This window comes from Cynocephalus volans, chromosome 5, assembly GCF_027409185.1.
Source record: "Cynocephalus volans isolate mCynVol1 chromosome 5, mCynVol1.pri, whole genome shotgun sequence".
Taxonomy (NCBI): Eukaryota; Metazoa; Chordata; class Mammalia; order Dermoptera; family Cynocephalidae; genus Cynocephalus; species Cynocephalus volans.
The window spans coordinates 15365513-15380869 of NC_084464.1; the positions used below are offsets into that span (position 1 = coordinate 15365513).

The window sequence follows — 15357 nt, forward strand, 5'->3', positions numbered from 1 at the left end:
CTTTTCCAATCTGGATGCCTTTTATTTCTTTTTCTTGCCTAATTTCTCTGGTTAGAACCCCAGTACAAGAAGAAAGATGAGCTGGAGTGGGTGTAAGAAGCCGGGAGAGTCCGTCCCAGGCAGAGAGAAGAGAGCAAGCCAGTGAGTGTGCAGTGCACACGCTGCCCGAGCCCGAGCCCAGGCGGGCGAGTGAAGTTGCCATCAGATCATTTGAGCAGCGCCCCAGTCTCTGCAGATTTACTCCTGAGAGCTGTGCCCTGGGACCACTGAGACCATGAGCCTGGAAATCGGCAGAGAGAATTTCTTCCCAGGGAAGTGAAAGCTCAGCAGAGACCACACACCCTGCGATACCGCCCTGTGATCCAGAGCCCAGCAAAGTCCAAGCTGACCAGAGAGGTGGCTCCCCGGAGAGGCCCAAGACCCAAGGCAACCACACATACAAGGCATTAGAGGCCAACTGAGCAGTCACAGAGGTAGCCATACCAAATTGGCAATCACAGCAACATCTTAGTTAGTCAATAGTCTCAAACCGGTGGACGGTGAAACCCCCTGCCACAATGAACAAACATCAAAAAAAAGATACCAGAAATACAAAAAATCAAGAAAGTACACCACCAAAAGTTAATAAATCTCAAACTCTAGATCCTATAGAACAAGAAGCCCTTGAAATGGCTGACAAGGAATTTCGAGTGATAATTCTAAGGAAACTGAATGAGATGCAAGAAAACTCAGCTAGACATCATGATGAAACAAGGAAAAGTATACAGGACCTGAAAGAGGAAACGTACAGGGAAATCAATGTCCTGAAAAAAAATGTAGCAGAACTTGCTGAACTGAAGAAGTTATTCAGCGAAATAAAAAACACAACAGAGAGTTTAACCAGCAGGCTTGTCGAAGTTGAAGAGAGAACCTCTGAACTTGAAGATGGGCTGTTTGACATAACACAAGCAGACAACAAAAAAAAAAAAGAAAAAAGAATCAAAGACATTGAAGAAAATACTGAGAGAGATATCAGACAACCTTAAGCGCTCAAATATCCGAGTCATGGGTATTCCAGAAGGGGAGGAAAATGGAGATTGCATGGAAAACATATTCAACAAAATAGTGGCAGAAAAATTCCCAGGTATAGGAAAAATCACAGATCTTCAGATCCAGGAAGCTCAACAATCTCCAAACGTACTCAACCCAAAAAGGCCTTCTCCAAGACATGTAATAGTCAAATTGGTAAAACTCAGAGACAAAGAGAGAATCTTAAAAGCTGCAAGAGAGAAGCGTCAAATCACCTATAAGGGAGCCCCAATCAGACTAACATCAGACTTTTCATCACAAACCCTAAAAGCTAGAAAGGAATAGGATGATATATTCAAAATACTAAAAGACAAAGATTGCCAGCCAAGAATACTCTACCCTGCAAGGCTATCCTTCTGAAATGAAGGGCAAATAGTATATTTCTCAGACAAACAAAAACCACAGGAGTTCACTACCACAGGACAACCCTTACAAGAAATCCTTAAGGGAGTACTAGGTTTGGTTCCTGAAAAATAACTACCACTGCCATAAAAACCCAAGAAAAATCAAAACCCACTAGTATAATAAAAATGGCATTCATGAAGAGAAAACAAACAAACAAAAATGCTATCTACAACCTAAGGAACCAACAAACACAGAAACCAAACAGTAAATCAGAAAGCAAGGAACAAAAGACACCTAAGACAACCAAACAACCAATAAAATGCTAGGAATAAATCAACACCTTTCAATAACAACTCTTAATGTAAAAGGCTTAAATTCCCCAATCAAAAGACACAGACTGGCTGACTGGATCAAAAAGGAGGACCCAACTATATGCTGCCTACAAAAGACCCACCTCACCCATAAAGATTCACACAGACTAAGAGTGAAAGGATGGAAAAAGATTTACCATGCAAACAGAAAAGAAAAACGAGCTGGAGTAGCTATTCTTATATCGGACAAAATAGAGTTTAAACTAAAAACCATAAAAAGAGACAATGAGGGACACTACTTAATGATAAAAGGACTGATCCATCAAGAAGACATAACAATCATAAATATGTACGCACCCAATGTTGGAGCAGCCAGATTTATAAAACAAACTCTATTAGACCTAAAGAAGGAAATAGACACGAATACCATAATACCAGGGGACCTGAACACCCCACTGTCAATATTAGACAGATCATCTAGGCAAAGAATCAGTAGAGAAACACAAGATCTAAACAAGACTCTAGACCAATTGGAATTGGCAGATATCTACAGAACATTCCACCCAACAACCTCAGAATATTCATTCTTCTCATCAGCACATGGATCATTCTCCAGGATCGATCACATATTAGGTCACAAATCAAGTCTCAATGAATTCAAAAAAATTGGAATTATCCCATGTATTTTCTCAGACCACAATGGATTAAAACTAGAAATTAATAACAAACGAAATTCTGGAAACTATACAAACACATGGAAATTAAACAGCATTCTACTTAATAACATATGGGCCCAAGAAGAAATCAAGCAGGAAATCAAAAAACTTATTGAAACTAATGAAAACAATGATACATCATACCAAAACCTGTGGGATACTGCAAAAGCTGTATTAAGGGGGAAATTTATTGCATTAAATGCTCACCTCAGAAGAATGGAAAGATGGCAAGTGAACAACCTAACACTTCACCTGAAAGAACTAGAAAAACAAGAACAATCCAAACCTAAAGTTAGCAGACGGTAAGAAATCATTAAGATCAGAGAAGAACTTAATGAAATTGAAACCCAAAAAACAATACGAAAGATCAATGAATCAAAAAGTTTGTTTTTTGAAAAGATAAATAAATTAACAAACCATTAGCATGGCTAACAAAAAAAAGAAGAGAGAAGACTCAAATAACAAAAATGAGAAATGAAAAAGGCGATATTACAACTGATTCTTCTGAAATACAAGGAATCATTCGAGACTACTATAAACAACTATACGCCAACAAATTTGAAAATCTGGAGGAAATGGATAAATTTCTGGACACACACAAGCTCCTCAAACTGAACCATGAAGACGTAGAAAATTTGAACAGACCAATAAAAATAAAGGAGATTGAAGCTGTTATCAGAAGGCTCCCAACAAAGAAAAGTCCAGGACCAGATGGATTCACAGCAGAATTTTACCAAACATTCAAAGAGGAATTGACACCGATTCTTTACAAACTATTCCAAAAGATTGAAACGGACGCAAATCTCCCAAACTCATTCTATGAAGCAAACATCATCCTGATACCAAAACCAGGTAAAGATATAACCAAAAAAGAAAACTACAAGCCGATATCCTTGATGAATATAGATGTAAAAATCCTCACTAAAATACTAGCAAACAGAACACAGCAACACATACGTAAAATTATTCACCACACTCAAGTGGGATTCATCCCAGGGATGCAAGGTTGGTTCAACATACGCAAATCAATAAATGTGATACACCATATTAATAAAGTCAAACACAAGGACCATATGATCATCTCTATAGATGCTGAAAAAGCATTTGATAAAATTCAGCACTCATTCATGACAAAGACCCTCTATAAGTTAGGTATAGAGGGAAAGTATCTCAACATAATTAAAGCCATGTATGACAAACCCACTGCCAATATTATCATGAATGGGGAAAAGCTGAAAGCTTTTCCTTTAAGAACAGAAACTAGACAAGGATGCCCACTCTCACCACTCCTATTCAACATAGTGTTGGAAGCACTAGCCAGAGCAATCAGAGAAGAGAAGGAAATAAAGGGCATCCAGATTGGAAAAGATGAAGTCAAACTGTCCCTGTTTGCAGATGACATGATCCTATATATCGAACAGGCTAAAACCTTTACAAAAAAACTCTTGGAATTGATAAATGATTTCAGCACAGTAGCAGTATACAAAATCAACACACAAAAATCAGTAGCATTTCTTTTCTCCAATAGTGAACATGCAGAACGAGAAATCAAGAAAGCCTGCCCATTTACAATAGCCACCAAAAAAATAAAATACTTAGGAATTGAGTTAACCAAGGAGGTGAAAAATCTCTATAATGAGAACTACAAACTACTGCTGAGAGAAATTAGAGAGGATACAAGAAGATGGAAAGATATCCCATGCTCTTGGATTGGAAGAATCAACATAGTGAAAATGTCCATACTACCCAAAGTGATATATAAATTCAATGCAATCCCCACCAAAATTCCAAAGACATTTTTCTCAGAAATGGAAAGAACTATCCAGACATTTATATGGAATAATGAAAGACCATGCATAGCCAAAGCAATGCTGAGCGAAATAAATAAAGCTGGAGGCATAACACTACCCGACTTTAAGCTATACTACAAAGCTATAAGAACCAAAACAGTATGGTACTGGCATAAAAACAGACACACTGACCAATGGAATAGAATAGAGAATCCAGAAATCAACCCACACACTTACTGCCATCTGATCTTTGACAAAGGCACCAAGCCTATTCACTGGGGAAGGGACTGCCTCTTCAGCAAATGGTGCTGGGATAACTGGATATCCATATGCAGCAGAATGAAACTAGACCCATACCTCTCACTATATACTAAAATCAACTCAAAATGGATTAAGGATTTAAATATATACCCTGAAGCAATAAAACTTCTTAAAGAAGACATAGGAGAAACACTTCAGGAAATAGGACTGGACACAGACTTCATGAATATGACCCCAAAAGTACGGGCAACCAAAGGAAAAATAAACAAATGGGATTATATCAAACTAAAAAGCTTCTGCACAGCAAAAGAAACAATTAACAGAGTTAAAAGACAACCAACACAGTGGGAGAAAATATTTGCAAAATATACATCTGACAAAGGATTAATATCCAGAATATATAAGGAACTCAAACAACTTTACAAGAAAAAAACAAGCTACCCAATTAAAAAATGGGCAAAAGAGCTAAGTAGTCATTTCTCTAAGGAAGATATACAAATGGCCAACAGACATATGAAAAAATGCTCAACATCACTCAGCATTTGGGAAATGCAAATGAAAACCACACTGAGATACTATTTAACACCAGTTAGGATGGCTAAAATCCAAAAGACTCTGTACGATAAATGCTGGCGAGGTTGCGGAGAAAAAGGAGCTCTCATACATTGTTGGTGGGACTGCAAAATGGTGCAGCCTCTATGGAAAATGGTATGGAGGTTCCTCAAACAATTGCAGATAGCTCTACCATATGACTTAGCTGTCCCACTCCTGGGAATATACCCAGAGGAATGGAAATCATCAAGTCGAGGGTATACTTCTTCCCCAATGTTCATTGCAGCACTCTTTACAATAGCCAAGAGTTGGAACCAGCCCAAATGTCCATCATTGGATGAGTGGATATGGAAAATGTGGTACATCTACACAATGGAATACTACTGAGCTATAAAAACGAATGAAATACTGCCATTTGCAACAACATGGATGGACCTTGAGAGAATTATATTAAGTGAAACAAGTCAGGCATAGAAAGAGAAATACCACATGTTCTCACTTATTGGTGGGAGCTAAAAATTAATATATAAATTCACACATACACACACACACAAAAAAAGAAAACCGAGGCAGGGGAGGGAAGAAGATATAACAACTACAGTTACTTGAAGTTGATACGACAAGCAAACAGAAATGACATTGTTGGGGGGGAGGGAGGAGAGGGAGGAGGGAGGGAGGTTTTGGTGATGGGCAACAATAATCAACCACAATGTATATCGACAAAATAAAATTAAAAAAAAAAAAAAGAACCTCCAGTACAATATTGAATAGATGTGGCAAGATTAGATATTGTTGCTCTTGATCTTAGGAGGGAAACTTTCTGTCTTTCATCGTTAAGTATGATGTTAGCCATGGATTTTTCATAGATGCCCTTTATCAGGTTAAGTTAAAAGTTTCCTTTTATTTCTAATTTGTTGAATTTTTTTTTTTTTATGATGGAGTGCTGGTTTTTGTCAAATACCAGTTTCCACATCTGTTAAGAGGATCAAGTGACTTATCTTCTTTATTCTATTAATATAGTGCATTGCAACAATTTTCCAATGTTAAACCAATTTTAATTTTTTCGATGTGGTTTCCTTTGGTTCTTAGAACATATTCATAATAACTGATTTGGTCATCTGGGCCCTCTTAGGAACTTTTTCTATTGAGTGCTCTTTTTCTTGTATGGACTTTACATTCCTGTTTCTTTGCATATCTTATAATTTTGGGGCAGCAAATTGAGCACTTTAGATAATATAATGTGGCAACTTGGGGTATCGGATTCCACCCTCCCTCCCCCAGGGTTTGTTGTTGCTGCTGTTTGTTTAGTAAAATTCCCTTAACTAATTCTGTAAAGTCTGTATTTTCTGTAGTATTAAGTCACCAAGCCTTTGATTAGTTATCTTTGTGGTCAGCTAATGATTGGTCAAAGATTTCCTTGAACCAATAAGTCTTCCACCGTTTGCTGAGGGGCTCGGTGAGAGTGATGGGGCATGTCTTCAATGCTCAGGCAGTTTACAGCTCTGTCTTAGCCTTCACTTCGTGCTTATGTAGGACCTAAAGGTCAGCCAGAGATGGGAGACTGGGGTGCTTTCAGATGTTTCCAGGGAATGCACACAGCCTGCACATGTGTGTTGCATTCTATATCTCAAGGAACATGGCAGAGCTTTTCAGAGCCCCCATGGACATCTCATGTCCCAGATCTCCTTTTTAAGTTTTTGGTCAAGCTCTTGCCCCCAACTGATATTGCAGCCTCAGGCAGCTGTGATGTTCAACAATTTTCAAAGGTTTGTTTTCAACAAATACTCTGAGGATAGAGGTTTTCTGGCAGAGCGAGCCTCAAGTCTGGTCGTAGAGTGACATGGATCTGGAGATGGGAGTGTCTGGGGAGTTCCAAATCAGGTCTTCTTCTTCCAGTGGCTGCAAGGCTACTGGTTTTTATAGCTACCATGGCTACAAGACTGCTAGTACTACTGTGGACAAATTAAAAGGTCACAAAAGCCCTGTTGTGATGAAGGTTCAGAAGTTTTTCTTGAATAATGCTTCTCAAATCATTGCATGCCTTTTATTAATTTCCAGAGCTCTAAAAAAGTTGATTTTGATGACTTTTGTCATTGTTTTTGTTCCTTTTACGCACAAGCAGATTTATATCTTCTCACTCTGCCATTCCAGAACACCTGCCCCTCCACAAAAATCTGAGTGATTATTAATATCTGCATCTCTTCACTGATTAGAAACAGAAATTATAAACTTAAACAAACAAGCAAACTTGACTCAGCCTTGGATAAAATTAAAATAGATTGTAAGTCACAATGGTATATAATAAGCCTTAAGAAGAGTCAGAATTGACTGTCAAGTATTTTGAATTTTAACATATTTTTTCTATGAAATAAGAATTTCTACAATCCTGAGCTCAGATAAGAGCTCAGAGAACAGAGAACACTCTTAAGAAAATAGACAAAAGGAAAACAAGGCTTAGTTTATTTATACCAGTCCTGATCATTACTCCAGCTCTTCTATAGGACTAGGAAATTCTTCCTATTTTTGGCTCAATACTAAGTACAAAGTTATTTTTTAATTTTCTTGATGCATAGCCTTCAACCAAACATCATGGAAAACATTCCATTGTTCATTGTGTCTATGTACTATATTATATTGTTATAGGATGTGGAATTTGTTCATTTAAGTTTGTAAGTGAATTTACCAGCCTTATGTTAATCACTATATAATTTATGTAAGCTCTTCTGATGTTCAGGAAAGCTGCAGACCCTGGAGACAGCTTTTTGCATCACATACTGCATAAAATAAAATGTAAACTATTAGATTCAAATTCAAATGCAAGAAGCCTGAATTTTTGACAGATATTAGCTTTCTATTGAATTGTATATTGAATGTATGCGATAACCACCGTTAAGTGTATGATGACGTACTTACCTTCATCTAGGTTACTACCTAGTCTTTCAGCAATAGGAATAGAAGATGGTTGTTAATGCTTAAACTTGTCAATGTTATAGGGTACAGAGAACAATTTATAGAAAACTAACTCTTTAAAGAATTTGAGGATGCCTTTATAGTTTGACTTTTGATAGTATGTGTTTTGGACTGATACTGTTACCATCTTTAAAAAGAATTGATGTTGATTCATCATGAAAAAAGAAGCACCTGGTGATTTGACATTTTCTAAATTATGCCTTCCCTCCTAAATATGTGTTTTTGTTCCAAACCATTGGGATGAATCCATATCCAGGAGTGAAGAAAAGTCCAGTATCGTTCTCTGAGCAGTTCAAGATATACTGAATTGTGTGAATTGTGATAGTGTACTCTGACCACAAGCACCCCTTTCTTGAACTGAGTCTAGTGGAATCAAAGGTGACTCTGTGACTTCTCTTGGACAAGGAGCTGTTTATTGATGAATCAGCTGTAGCGACATGTCTTTCCCGCAGAGAGCTGAGTCAGAGCAAACTCGAGGCGCGTATTCTGACAGCTTCTGAAGAAGAATTTGCAAGTTGTTCCCTGCAGACTGGCACAAAACCAGATCGCTACACAGAATTTAAGGTTTTTGATTTTTTTTTCAGTTGTGCCTGGGTGTTTTTCTTTCTTTAAAAAAAACTGACTCAGAAGTTTCCACTGAGTTCTAATCAATATGCCTGAGATGGGCCAAGTCATTCTGGCAGAGGAAAGCATGGAGACTTGTGTTTATGAGGAGTGTACCAGAAGGTAGGGTTCTCCAAAGGAAGGTGGGGGGAATGCAGAAGCTCCAGAGACCTGGTGGCAGTGAAGATAGATGGCCAGACTTAGTGTTGTGGGTGCTCATGATGAATATGGGCAGATGCCTCACTGGCGAATGTGGGTGGGTGTCTTTGGCTAGTTTCCTTGCATCACCCCTGTGTTACCAATAAGCCATTTGGCTGCATTAACACCCCCTATCTCTAGCTCCCTGAAGTGAGAGATATTGTAGTGAAGGATCATATACCCTTAGTGCAAAAATATGTTCTTGAGTAGCTGAATATATATTTGGTAAATTTAAACCAGTATTTCCCTGACATAATATTTTTGATATTGGTTCCTCCCCTCTCTGATTGCTCTGCAGCTGGAAACACTACTGACACATTAGCTTCAAGTTTCTGTGTTTTCAGCCTCTCTGACAAAGAGTTAATGACTTTTAATGAATTTAAGAGAAAAACTCTCCTTTCGGAAATCTATATACACTTTTCAATTTGTAAACACCTGTAAGCTAATGAAAGCATAGAATGAGAAGGGGTAAGAGTTCTAAAATACATTGTCTGTTTATGACAAACATTTTTTGTGTTTGTGTTTTTAAGGTAGCTGATATTGGTCTTTTCATTAATGATAACTTGTCAGCTATCACAGCTGTAACTACAGTTTGGAAGGGAACAGACAGTTTCTTTGGGATCCTCAGGGTGGCCTCCATCAGAAGTGTAATAGAGTGTGTGTGTGCACACGTGCACATGTGTGCGCATAGTAGAAACTCCTGATAAGTTGAACTCATCAAATTTAAAAACTTCTGTTGTTAGAAGACCTTTGACACTGTTAAAAAAAATAACAGAAAAGAAAAAACAATAGTGAAACCACAGATTGGGAGAAAATATTCACAATACACATACCTGGCAAAAGGACTGTATCTAAAGTATGTATGTGTATTTGTATATATGTGATATATTTGTTACAGAAAGAACTTGACAAGGAAAACTTCGGACACTCAGAAGGTTGGAGAGTCAGGAAGTTTATTTATGCTAGCGGGACCCGGGTGAACTCACGTTCCAAAATCCTGGGACCCTGAATGCAGGGAGAGTTGTGGTTTTATACTTTTCTTGAGCAGGCAGGCAGGCTTTTCATTGGCTCTGCCTGTCTGCAGGCAGGGTCACACAAACTGGGGGTTAATCAAGCAGCTGTACAGAAGTAGGAAGTGCAGTTAGAGGAAGTTTGTAAATTTAGCAGGCAGCTTCTCCGAAACAGGCAAGCTGCAGGTTTACAGAAGCTGAAGATGCAAACAACTGATTGACCACTAAACCAACTCTCAGGGGCGTTCTGCAAATAAGCACATTCCAGCTACAAGGTTACATAAACAAAGGGCATTAGTTAAGATTACTTTCTTAGACCCCAACATATTGACACACAACAATATATCTAATACACATACATGCTATGTAATAAGAAAACAGACAATCCAAAAAATATGAGCAAAGACTTGAACAGACATGTAAAAAAGATATCTCAATGACCAATAAGCACATTAAAAATTGCTCAGCATTGATAGTAATCAGAAACGCAAATTAAAATGATAAGGTGCTAGCATTCAACAATCATGTAAAGACTAATGTTAAAAAGACTGAGAACACTAAATGTTTGTGAGGATGTGGAGCAAGTAGAATTCTTGTACATTGATAGTGGAGTGTAAACTTATATAACCACCTTGGAAAACAGTTTGAAAGTTTATTATAATTTTCTTTTTTTAAAAAGCAACACCTTTTCTATTACTCAGAGATTATGCTTTTAGGTATCTACCCAAGAGAAATGTAAACATATTTACAAAAAGTGTGTACAGGAATATTCACACAGCTATATTTGTATTAGTAAGAAACTGGAGAACCCAAAATGTTCCCCAATAAGAGACCAGATAAGCAAATTGTGATAGATTTATACAATAAAATACCACTCATAAATAAGATCAAAATGAATTACTAATACATTCAACATTCATGAGCCTAGAAAACTTTAGGTTGAGCAAAGAAAGCTAAATACAAAAGAATATGTTCTGCATGATTCCATTCATAAGAACAGGCAAAACTAATCTCAGGTGAAGGAAATCTGAAAATTGTTGCTTGAAATGCAGGGTTTGAGGTGAGTGACAGAGCACAAGGAAACTTTCTGGAGTAAACAGAAATTTTCTCAACTCTGATAGTGGTGTGGATTGCATAGATGTATGCATTTGTTAAAACTATTTGACCTCTAACCTTAGTGTTTATACATTTCACTGTATATAAATCATACATTATTTAAATTATATTTAAATATAAAATTGAATCTGTAAAGACAGTAGAAGAAAACGGAATTTTAAAAATACATCAAGGAGTAAGAGAGGCTGGAAACTGTAAAGGAAAAATTAATAAGTTGACATATTTGAATAAATAAAAATTATAATTTATTCATGGCAAAAATAAGAATATAAGCAATGTTAAAAGTAAAAACTAGATGATAAATTGCCAGTTACACAGGTGCTTTCCTACATTTTTGGTGGAGTATGAATACGTGAAAAGTGAAAATTCTCTGAGATCAATATATCAACATTTTAAATGCATGTATCTTTGAGCCCAGAAATTAGACTTCTAGGACAAACATGCAGAATTGTTAATTGCAGCATTGTTTGTAAGGTCAAGTGACTGGAAACAATCAAGTTGGAACTGGTTAAATAAATTGTAGCCAAATCCAGACATTGTTTACATGCAGCCATGGAAAGGAACAAGGAAGCTCTTTATATGAAGATATGGATCTACCCCCAAGATATTTTAACTGATGAGCATAAGGTCGTATCTGTGTTTGTGTGTAAATAGGAATGGATAAATACAAATGTAAATGTAACATATGCACAGAGTATGTGTAGGAGAATGAATAAACTCTAACAGAAATTGTCTAAGAGGAGGAGACAGTAGTACTGAGACACAAGAATGGGAGATGTACTTACTTTCACATACAGCAAAAAGATACACCACCTTTTGGTAGTATTTGCATTTTTTAAATCATTTCATGTAACCATTTATTTGCATTTTTTTTTTAACCTGGCATAGAGAAGATGGTCAAAAATGTTGAATAAATAAAAAGTTTAAGTTAATAGATTTTTTTCTAGAATGACATATATGTAATGTTGTAATATAAATTACAGTAAAAACCAGTATAAACAATTTCACTAAATGACTGTTGTCACAGTTATCTATTGCTGCATAATAAACTACCCCAGTTCTTAGTGGTTTAAAACAGTAACTTGTTATGATTGTATCTCACCGTATTGTGGGCCAGGCATTCAGACTGGGCTTGGCCAAGTAATTCTTTCATGTGGCTGGAGATCACTTGGTGATATTCAGCTGGCATCTTGGTGATCACAGCTGACATAGAGGAAGGCTGACTCAGTTGGGACAGTCACCTGGAGCATCTACTCATGCCCTCTCCAGCATGGCCATCTCAGGAAGGTTATTCTGACATGGCAGTTCAGGGGTCCCAGAGAGAGGTATTCCAAGGAAACAAGGTAGAACCTTGCACAGCTTCTTATAACCTGAGTTTGGAAGTCATGCAGTGTCACTTTTATTGTCTTTGTAGGTCAAAGCTGTCACAAGCCAGGCTATATTTAAAAGGAAAGGAAGTTAACTCCATCCCTTGGTAGAATGAATGTCTAAGAATTTTTGGCCATGTTTATATTATGAATAAAAACCACTATAAGCATTAAGAGGATGGTTAATTCACCAACAAAAAGGTACTGTCACAAAGCTGTCATGCAGTAAAATGTGTTTTGTAGCTTTAGAATTCATTTTCATTCATCTCTCAAGAGCCCTTATTGGAATTAAGTGTCCTAATCTGAGACAATATAATACAAGAATATTGTAATCTGGAAAAACACATGTGCTTTGCTTAGATTCAAATGGCAGTTCATAATCTGACTCACTCAAATATTTTTGTTGGTTTTGTTTTTTTCTCAGGCCTCGGGTTCAGAGAGTTCAGTTTGACTGTCCTCGTTTCGTGGCTCACATTCGTCATGGGTGTCCACTCTCTGTCTTTTGAGCTCATACTTTCTCCCCACGCACTTTCCCTCACTACACAGGCAACCATTTTAAAGCATGCCTTTTTTTCTTATGTATTCAAAATGAGCATCACTGTTTTGTGTAAATGTCTTTTCTTTATTGCTATAAAATATACATGACATTAAGTTTACCGTTTAAACCATTTTAAGTGTACAACGTAGTGGGACTAACACATTCACAATGTTGTGTAGCCATCATTGTCTAATTCCAAAACTTTTTCATCACCTCAGACAGAAATCCCATATTCGTTCCTCCTTCCCTTCAGCCCTTGGTAATCTCTGTTTCACATTCTGTATCTGTGAAGTTGCTTTTTACAGATACTTCACGTACGAGGATTCATACAATATTTGTCCTTTGTGCCTGACTTCTTTCACTGGGCATGACGTTTTCAAAGTTCACCATGTTGTAGCATGTGTCAGAACTGCATTCATTCTTATGGATGAATAATATTCCATTGTATGTATGACAACAAAGTGTATATACACTTTATCTAATCATTCATCAGTCAATGGATGCTTGGACTGTTTCCACCTTTTGGTTATTGTGAATTGGAATTGCACTGCTATAAACACTGGCATATAGTATAAGTCCCTTTTTTAAAAAATTCTTTTGGGAGTGGAATTTTAGGAGTGAAATTGCTGGGTCATATGATAATCCTATATTTAACTTTTTTGAAAAACTACCAAACTAATTTCCATAGCAGCTGTGATACCTGGGGGGCACTCAGCTCCTCCAAATTTGTTACTGAACCCAAGTCTGGTTGCCTGCCCCCAAACAGAAAACAAACAACCCAAAAGTCAAATTGTTGTTAAAAATGGACGTCAGCTTTTATTCAAGAATGCTGGTGACCTGAGGAGAGATGTTAAGCTAACTCATCTCTCCAGTTAACCTGAAGGGGAACGGCCAGACTGAAGCCATCTCTCTGGTTCAGATTCACTGAGGGGTTTTTCAAGAGGGAGTTGAGGGAATGGAGTGTGGGAAATGAAAAGCAGGAGGGAGGGGGATGTGAGCTGTGGGGGCTACTTGCAAAGAGTCAGGTCTTGCCAAGGCTCTGTCTTGTTTCTGTTTCCATCCTTGATGTTACCTTAGGGACCTGATTCAGGGTGGAATCAACATAGCTTTACTGATGTCTTCCTTGGTTTTCAGGGTATTCAAGATATTACATGTCTTGTGGCAAGCTCCAGGCTGGCTGAGAAAGTTTACAATCATGTAAATAATGTCATCTTGCCCCATAACCAAGGTTCAAAATATCAAATAACCATGGGAAAAGAGGAAACTCAGAGAAATGCTTGCCAAGAAAACAACTGTGTCCTTTTAAAATCTCTTAGAGCCTGTGTGGTTTTAGGTCCCAACATGGGTTCAGTCCTGCTCACTCCAACAGCTGCACCATTTTACATTCCCACCAGTAATGCGCGAGGGTTCCAATTTCTTCATATCCTTGCTGTTTTTCATAACATTTTTCATGACACATACTGTGTTTCCTCTGCTCTCACAGCACAATTACCAACACAGAAAACTGACCTCTGTGACCAAATATGTGGGAATTTCTCCCCACTGGCAAGCAAGCCAGCAATTCTCCAGTGGACCCCAGTTGGGTGTCCGCCAATTCAATTCTGACACTATGTACCTGGAGACAATGTAAGCTCTCACAGTTTGAGGTCTCAGTCCCCAAGATTGCCTCCACTTCAGATGCCAGTCAAAAGCCCAGCTATAAATTGGGGTTCCCACAACCCCCTCCTTGGGTTTGATTCATTTGCTGAGCACCTCACAGAACTCAGGGAAACACTTACATTGAATGGTTTATTTTAAAGGATATTTTAAAGGATGGAGATGAAGAGATGCATGAGGCAAGGTATGGGAGAAGGAGCTCAGAGCTTCCATGCCCTCTCCTGGCACCCCATCCTCCAGGAACCTCTACATACTCAGCTATCCTGAAGCTCTCCAAACCCTGTGCTCTTGGGTTTTTATGGAAGCTTCATTAAGTAAGGATGACTGAAGCATGACTAAACCATGTAGAAATGTGATCAGACAAAAAGGGTCTGATCTAACACTAACAGCCTGGGTGAGAAACCCAGCAAGGCCTGTCTGTTTAGACTCTCCCTAACTCTCTGTTTGCAACATTCCTTCCTCCTGGGCATGGGCAGGGCCCCTTCTGGAATGGGAGCCTTATGACCTGCTATCAGTTAAGGTAGGTCACAGAATTTATTTATGGCAGCTCCAAGACAGAAAGGTGGGAGAAAGATTAGAATCCTGCCTTGGGGAGCCAGGAACCATGGACAAAAACCAATGTATATATATCATAATATCACACTCTCTAGCACTTGTTATTTCCCATTTTTTTAATAATAGCCATCCTAGTGGATATGTGGCAATATTTTATTGTTGTTTTGATTTGCATTTCCCTAATGACTATGATGTTGAGTGTCTCTTCATGGACTTATTGGCCATTTATGTATATTCTTTGAAAAAAGGTCTATTCAAATCCCCTGACCATTTTAAAATTGGGTTGTGTGTTCTTTTCTTG

At 37.8% G+C, this 15357-nt stretch overlaps 1 pseudogene; it reads left to right on the plus strand.

The window, feature by feature from the left end:
* Window positions 1–15357, plus strand: part of LOC134378886 (uncharacterized) — a 143486-nt pseudogene that overhangs the window by 110656 nt on the left and 17473 nt on the right.